The sequence below is a fragment of the Spinacia oleracea genome, chromosome 3, assembly GCF_020520425.1.
Source record: "Spinacia oleracea cultivar Varoflay chromosome 3, BTI_SOV_V1, whole genome shotgun sequence".
Classification (NCBI taxonomy): Eukaryota; Viridiplantae; Streptophyta; class Magnoliopsida; order Caryophyllales; family Amaranthaceae; genus Spinacia; species Spinacia oleracea.
The window spans coordinates 54641942-54651007 of NC_079489.1; the positions used below are offsets into that span (position 1 = coordinate 54641942).

General features: G+C 39.5%; 1 long non-coding RNA gene across 1 annotated transcript; it reads left to right on the plus strand.

Moving 5' to 3' along the window:
- The first annotated feature begins 1045 nt into the window (after positions 1-1045).
- LOC130470340 (uncharacterized) lies at positions 1046-3624 on the plus strand. Its single transcript, XR_008930515.1, has 5 exons — positions 1046-1348; positions 1434-1500; positions 1598-1705; positions 2266-2330; positions 3286-3624. It is a non-coding gene; the product is annotated as an uncharacterized lncRNA (long non-coding RNA).
- Positions 3625-9066: the final 5442 nt, after the last annotated feature.

The following is a 9066-nucleotide window of genomic DNA, read 5'->3' on the forward strand; positions in this document are numbered from 1 at the left end:
AGTGAAAATATAATCTTGGGAACGGAATTCATTGAGGAGACTGTCAAGAATGTAAAAATGATTCAGGCTAGAATTCAAGCTGCCCAGGATAGGCAAAAGAGTTATGCTGATCTGAAAAGAAGAGATGATGAATTTGCAGTAGGTGATAAAGTGTTCTTGAAAGTATCACCAACCAAGGGTGTGATGAGATTCGGGAAAAAGGGGAAGCTAAGTGCCAAGTATGTAGGCCCATATGAGATTCTGCAACGAATAGGGAAAGTAGCTTACAAGTTAGCCTTGCCAATGGAGTTCGAAAAGATGCACGACGTGTTTCACATTTCCCAACTAAAGCGCTATATCCCTGATGAGCGTCATATCTTAGAGCCTGAGAGAATCCAGATCGATAGTAGCCTCACATACGAAGAAAGGCCTGTGAAAATCCTTGATAGAAAAGTGCGTAGTACACGCAATAAGGACGTCAGCATAGTGAAAGTGCTTTGGTCAAACCACGAGTACGAAGAGGCAACGTGGGAAGCCGAAGCTGAAATGAAGATCAAGTATCCAGAGTTATTTCCTGAGGTGAGTTACGAGGGCGTAACTCGTTTTCTTTAAGGGGGGTAGAATGCGATAGAAATTCGCGCTTTTTACCTATTTTTATGGTATTTTTATGCATTTTATGCTTATTTTTAGCCACTTCTACATGTTGATGCAAGTAAATAGATTCTCCGCATAAGAAAATGTGTTCTTGAATATTGCAAGTAACTCTGTGTTGGCAAAAGAGTGAACAAGAGTGGCACAAAGTGCTTCTACAATAAGAATAAGTTGAAAAGTTTGGAAAGATATGTGAATTTTCGTGTCAAGTTTCGGGACGAAACTTCTTTTAAGAGGGGTAGATTGTAATCCCCCGTAATTTTATATATTTTGTTTATATATTTTAACGTATATTAATACATTTAAATATAATTTACGGATTTCAGAAATGAATGTGTAATTAAAATATAATTATTTTATTTCATTTTGAATAATTTTAATGATTTATGAAATCAAAATGTATTTTTGAATTTTACGTTAAAACGAATTCGAATTTCGAAATCACGTTCGATTGAAATTAGCAAGCAACCCTAACCATTTCGGATTCAATAACCTAAACCCTACTCCTAGCCCAATTGGGTAAAAGCCCAAACCAATAAAAATACTCCCTCCCCTTTCCTAATGCACGTGAACCCAAAGAAACACAAAAAAAAAAAAACCTCCTCTTGCTCCTTCACTGTTCACGTAACAAGCACCAAACCCTCAACACCCTCCTCCTTGCTGCCGCTGCTCACGCCGCCGGACCCACCAGCACGTCACCGGCATCCCGTCGCCACTGGTAACGCCCACCTTCTCTCTTGTCGTTCTCTTTCTCTTGTTCGTTTTCTTGATCTCCTCCTCAACCGGTTCTTGTTCTCGCACAGCACCACCACCACGCTGAGCGCTCGTGGTTCGGCAATAACCGCCGTCCTCGTCGTCCACCCTTGCACGGTAGATTCCTCCTCCTTATTTCCGTTCTCCCGTCGTGTTTTCCTTTCTTTCGTTTCCTTTTCATGGCTCTCAAACCATGCCTTGATTGTTTTGCCAGCAACACCACCTCGCCGCACCGCCGCGTGCCGCCCAGCCTTCCTCGCCGCACCGCCGCGTGCCGCCCAGCCTTCCTCGTCGCCGGCAGTTCTCCCCCTTCCCTTATTCGGTTAAACCCTTAAACCCTAGACTAATTGAATGTCTTAATTATATATATTTTTAGCTTAAATTATGATTCTTGAATTTAGATTATAAGTCTCATGGTTTAATTTGCAAATTTCAGATTTTTACACGTGCGTAATTGAATTATTAATTTTCAGATTCGTATATTATAATTTAAACAATATTATTTTATTTTCAGATTATATAAATGCATTGAAATATTAGTTTTTTGATTGATTAAAGTATGAAATTCAAGGTTTTTATGATTGTAAATCATGGTAGGTCGAGTATGGATTATTAAATTTGTTGTTTCAATGTACTAGGGACGTAGATTGACCATGGTGAAGCTTTTAAATGAATCTATAGTGCGGAAAATTTAAAGTACGATGTTTGCAAAAGTTTTCAACGAATTTCAATAACTAATTCAACAATTATGATTCTAGGAAATCAAATGTTTAAGTTTTGATATTGGGGAAAGTTCTAAATATGCTTAGGATGCAATTAGAATGCTTTATTATGGTTGTCAATGATCAGAAATTGATTGAGATTATTTATTGGTTGTTTTAGGCGGAGAATTCTCTTTAGGCGACTTTTGAAAGTGTTAAAGTGGCCTATCAGTTTGTTTACACAAGGTACGTACATACCTGTGTGCTTGGAATGTGTGCTAATTGTTGAAACCATGTGTATTATTGATGAACCTGGTTATGTTAATGTTGTTGATGAACTTAGTCGGGTTGAAACTGCATGTTTGATACTGTTGGATGAACATATTAAACCTTTATTGCATTTTGAGGATTTTAACATGTTAGTATGGAAGATTGATGCAAACATGTTTGATTGGGAACGCTAGATTGTTTAGTATATAATTCAGATCAGTTAATTGTTGTTCCCTTTTTAGCTTTTCACTACTTTATGAGGGCGGAGGACCTCATTTAGTAAGTTGAAACCTTATACCCATATTCAGGGGTTAATTAGTATTAAAGAAAAGATTGGAGTTAATTGGAATGAGTCTTGTTAGATGCCTTTGTGATCACTTACTCAATTCCAAGATAAAAACAGTTATAAATAAATGTGAGTTGCATGCCTTATGTGATTGTTGAGTCATAACAGGGTGTCAATTTGTAAATCATGTAAAGTGAAACTGAGTAGCAATAGCTTTAGACTGTGCACGTCTAAAGTGACGGACAAACAGGAGTTGGGGTTCATGGTGGTAGCCCATGGCCTTTCATTCGGACCGGATTGATCACCGCGTCCTATTTTCAGTCAAACGTTCCTCGATATCGCAGGTCACTGAGGTTACGGAGTCGCGCCCGTACCTCGCCTAGCTAGAAAACTCGGTCCATTGCCTATTTAAATTAAAATAATGTTATTGTTATAAAAAGTCTAGTCCAGTCTAGCTTAGTCTAGTTAGGTATGGTCGTTAGATTATCATGCTTTGTTTGCCCTTAATTATGTTTAATAGTATCATGTTAGGATTTTTATTGCTTTAGTATGTAGTACTCAGCTTTGCTGATTACGTGCTTGTTTGTGTGTGTTGATCATGGCTATGCCTTATTGATCCTGTGATGACCCATTTCTGGTGAGCAGTCTCTAAGGATCAATAAGCATTGCCCATCTACAGGTTTGAAGATGATGCATCATTGGGATCGGGATTAGAGAGCTTGTAGTTCTATTTGTTTAATTAAGTGATTCAATTTGTTAACTTGAATTTGAAACTTGTCGTACTATTCGTATTTCCTTATTTCAGTTAATTGTTTTGGACCTAATATGTAATAGATTAATTATGAACCCAAAAGTTAGTTTTATGTTTTCCGCTGCAAAATTCTGAATAAGCCGTACGTTTTTACACGGGCGATAATACTTTGATAATTCCCTACAGTTATATTTAAAAAGAGGTTATTTTAGAAAATGGGAATTGTCGGGGTGTTACATAGTTATTATGCAGGAAGAAAAGGAGTATGTCCTGGAAGAGGCGATGCGCGAAGCCGCAGGCGAATGGGTCACTCAGGCAGCCCTCAATCATTGGCTTGATGCCAACAAGGATGTAAAATGTCTAATGCTTGCAACCATGAGGGCAGATCTACTGAAAATGTTCATCAACTCAGATGCTTTCAAGATCATCAGTGAGTTAAAGAAAAAGTTCCAAGATCTTGCTCGAGTCGAAAGATTGGAGACTCATAGGAAAATTCTTGACACCAAGCTCAAGAAGGGAGAGCCCGTAAGTCCACGTGTTCTCAAGATGATTGGATTAATTGAGAATATGAGTCGGCTGGATCAGCAGTTCTCTCAAGAAATGGATGTACACACCATCCTCCATTCTCTTCATAGCGGGTATGATTAGTTCAAGCTAAACTACAGTATGAATAGTCTGGAAAAAAACGCTCACTAGCTTCACGGTATGTTGAAGACCGCTGAAAAGACGCTCAAAAGTGATAAGCAAAATGTGCTTATGGTGCGTGGGGGCAAGTTCAAGAAATCTGGCAAGAAGAGGAATGCTAAGAAAGGTGGCAAGAAGGCCATCCCAACTAAGCAAACTGGCGGCACCCAGTCTGAAAAGAAGAAGGTGAGCCAACCCACTTCTGAATCTGAATGCTTCTACTGTAAAAAAGAAGGGGCATTGGAAGAGAGATTGCTTGAAGCTTAAGGAAGATCAGAAGAACGGAACAGGCGTTCCATCTTCAGGTATTTTTGTTATAGACTGTATACTTGCTAATTCAACTTATTATGTATTAGATACAGGTTGTGGCTCACACTTATGTTCCAATTCACAGGGACTAAGAAGAAGTAGAAGGTTAAGCAAGGGTGAAGTCGACCTACGAGTGGGAAATGGAGCAAGGATTGCTGCATTAGCTGTAGGAACTTATTATTTGTCGTTGCCCTCTGGGCTAGTTTTGGAATGGGAAGAATGTTTCCATGTTCCAAGTCTTACTAAAAACATCATTTCTGTTTCTTGCTTAGATGCTAAGGGAATTACCTTTTTAATAAAAGACAATAGTTGCTCGTTTTATTTTAAAGAGATGTTTTATGGATCTGGTAGATTAGTCAATGGACTTTATTTACTAGATGACGACAAACAAGTTTATAACATAAATACCAAAAAGGCCAAAAAGAATGATTCAGATCTCACCTATCCGTGGCATTGTCGATTAGGCCATATTAACATGAAGCGCATAGAAAGACTTCAAAAGGAAGGAATTCTAGAACCATTTGACTTAGAGGATTATGGTAAATGCGAATCATGCTTACTTGGCAAAATGACAAAGCAACCTTTCTCTAAAGCTGGAGAAAGAGCAACTGATCTATTGGGTTTAATCCATACAGATATATGTGGACCAATGATTTCAAATGCTAGAGGTGGTTTCAGCTACTTTATCACTTTCACTGATGACTTCAGTAGATATGGTTATGTCTACCTAATGAAGTATAAGTCTGAATCCTTTGACAAATTCAAGGAATTCAGATTGAAGTAGAGAATCAGTTAGGCAAGAAGATTAAGGCACTGCGGTCTGATAGAGGCGGTGAATATCTGAGCTATGAATTTGATGACCATCTGAAAGAATGTGGAATTCTGTTAGAATTGACTCCTCCCGGAACACCTCAATGGAACGGTGTGTCAGAACGGAGGAATAGGACCTTGCTAGACATGGTTCGATCAATGATGGGTCAGGCCGAACTTCCAATAGAATTTTGGGGACATGCACTAAACACAGCTGTACTCACACTAAATAGAGCTCCGTCTAAAGCTGTCAAAAAGACTCCATATGAGTTATGGTTTGGAAAGCCTCCAAATGTGTCTTTTCTTAAGATTTGGGGTTGTGAAGTATACGTCAAACGATTAATTTCAGACAAACTTCAACCAAAATCTGACAAATGTATCCATGTGGGCTACCCAAAGGAAACAAAGGGGTATTACTTCTACAATACATCTGAGAACAAGGTGTTTGTTGCTCGAGATGGTATCTTTTTGGAAAGAAATCACATTTCCAAAATGACAAGTGGGAGAAAAGTAGACCTCGAAGAAATTCGAGTCGAACAATAAACTCTAGCGAATGCTCAAGATGACATTCAGGTTGAAACTCAGAGATCTTTAGAAGTATCTGGTGAGAATCAAGAAACAACTAGAAATGTAACCACGCGTAGATCGCAGAGATATAGGTCTCAACCGGAAAGATACTTAGGCATTTTGACGAACGAGAGCCATGAAGTTCTATTGCTGGAAAGCGATGAACCTACGACTTACAAACAAGCTATGACGAGCCCTAGCTCCAAGCAATGGCAAGAAGCCATGCAATCTAAATTAGACTCCATGTCTGAAAACCAAGTTTTGGATTTGGTCGATTTGCCAGATGGCTACCAAGCCATAAGAAGCAAATGGGTTTTCAAACTGAAAAAGGACAAGGATGGGAAACTAGAAGTTTTCAAAGCTAGATTGGTTGCAAAAGGTTACAAGTCCACGGTGTGGATTACGATGAAACCTTTTCACCAGTTGCAATTTTGAAGTCTATTCGGATAATGTTAGCAATTGCTGCATATTAGGATTATGAAATATGGCAGATGGATGTCAAAACCGCTTTCTTAAATGGCGTTTTAACAGAAACTGTGTTTATGACACAACCTGAGGGTTTTGAGGATCCAAAGAATGCTAAAAAGGTATGCAAGCTTAAGAGATCCATTTATGGATTAAAGCAAGCATCAAGGAGCTGGAATATACGTTTTGATGAAGCAGTCAGTGACTTTGGCTTCGTCAAGAACGCAGACGAATCTTGTGTATACAAGAAGGTCAATGGGAGCAAAACTTCTTTTCTAGTATTATATGTCGACGAAATATTACTTATCGGAAATGACATTCCTATGTTGAACTCTGTCAAGATTTGGCTTGGGAAATATTTTTCGATGAAGGATCTAGGAGAAGCACAGTACATACTAGGCATCAAGATCTACAAAGATAGATTTAAAAGGATGATTGGACTTAGTCAAAGCACTTATATCAATAAGGTGCTTGAAAGGTTCAAGATGGCAGACTCCAAGCGAGGCTACCTACCCATGTCTCATGGAATGACTCTAAGCAAGACTCAGTGCCCAAAAACACTAGATGAGCGTAGACGAATGAGTGGGATTCCATATGCATCGTTGATTGGTTCAATAATGTATGCTATGATATGTACACGCCCGGATGTTGCGTATGCACTCAGTGCTTCGAGCAGATACCAGTCAGACCCAGGAGAGGCGCATTGTGTTAGGTTATGATACATATGACAATTCATAAATCATGCGGAAAAACCATAAAGCCAGGAAAACATATTATTTACACATAATCATTTAGCATAGTTTAGATGCATACTCTTTGTTGCGTGCCCTCCCTAGCTGCGCCTGAACCGAACAAGAACAAGTCTTTAGGACTCCAAGTGTCGTCCCTCCGTAGATAGTCCACAGCACGTCCGGATCCGCCTTAAGATTGACCAACTAGAATCGCCCTTAAGGTACTTAGAATTTTCGGCACTTTATAGGCAATTGTATGACTGAATTTTGCTCTCAAAAACTCACTTTGAATACTTGAATGCTCGATGTAAATATGTGACCCTAGGCACCTATTTATAGAGTTATGGAAAAGGATTTGGAATCCTATTAGGATACTAATTTATTTAATTATAATCCTACTAGGACTCTAATTAAATAAACTAAATCTTTTAGGATTAGATTTAATCATATGACAAATCCCGGTAGCTTTAGGATTCGAGTAGCACACAAACACACACGCACGCACAGCAGCCCATGAGGGGCGCCATGCGCGCGCGCGCAGCCCGCGAGCTCGCAGCCCACTGCCGCAAGCCCACACGCTGCCGTAGCCTTGGCGCGCGCTGGGCCTGCCTTGCGGTGTGCCTGGCGCAGCCTTTGCTGGTGCGTTTGTGGCGCGCTGGCTTGCTGGGCGATGGCCCGGCTTCGTGCTGGGCCTTCGTCTGGCAGGCCTCGTCCGATGCTAATTCGTACGATACGCTTCCGATTAATTTCCCGATTCCGGAATTCATTTCCGATACGAACAATATTCAATATTTCCGATTCCGGAATCAATTTCCGTTTCGAACAAATATTTAGTATTTCCGTTTCCGGAATTATTTTCCGATTCCGATAATATTTCCGATTCTGACAATATTTCCGTTTCCGGCAATATTTCCGATTCCGGCAATATTTCCATTTCCGATAATATTTTCCGATATGTACCATGTTTCCGTTTCTGGCAACATCTACGACTTGGATAATATTTATATTTCCGATACGATCCATATTTCCGTTTCCGGCAATATCATCGTTTCCGGAGTATTCATTTCTTGCCTGTGACGATCTCAGCTCCCACTGAAACCAAGATCCGTCGATTCCGAATATCCATAGATGGAGTATTTAATTCCATTAAAAACTTGATCCGTTTACGTACTATTTGTGTGACCCTACGGGTTCAGTCAAGAGTAAGCTGTGGATTAATATCATTAATTCCACTTGAACTGAAGCAGCCTCTAGCTAGGCATTCAGCTCACTTGATCTCACTGAATTATTAACTTGTTAATTAATACTGAACCGAATTTATTAGACTTAACATTGAATGCATACTTGGACCAAGGGCATTATTTCCTTCAGTCTCCCACTTGTCCTTAGGGACAAGTGTGCATTTCCTAATTCCTTTGTCGCTCGATGCTTGCTCTTGAACATAAGGTAAGAGTTGTCATCCTTATTATGTCCAGAGGTGTTTCTCGGTTTCAGAGTTCAACTGATCAAATAAACAGATAATCATAGCCTATGATTCATCCGAGCACGGCCATGCATTTCACAGTTTCTAGCTCTCCGAGTGGCCTTGTACAACTTTTAAGCATCTCATCCCGATTTATGGGAGGACAATCCCAATCTTGCGATCTTGAGATTATACTTCGTTTGATAGGTGATTACCTGAGCGTTGCCTTTATAGCCTCCTTTTACGGTGCGACGGTTGGTCAACGTCAAAGCAACCAGTTCTCAAACAAGTAATCTCAAATCACTCAGGTATTGAGGATTTAGTGTCTAATAATTTTAATGAAATTTACTTATGACAGATTTTCATCTCTTACAGTAAAGTTTCATAGGTCTTGTCCGATACTAGTCTTCCCAAAGTAAGTATCTATGCAAATGATTATGACATTGCCATGTCCACATAGTTCAAGAAACAGAACTACTAGTCATCTTGCATTCTAGTCGTCTAACGTTTTCTATGCGTCTAATTTTATAGAAAACTCCGACTAGGGACCATTTTCAACCTTTGACATTCAAGTTCACTTGATAGACATTTCTTAGTCACAGGACTGGTCCTGACAGTCTATCTTGAATATATCGTCAAATTGAAGG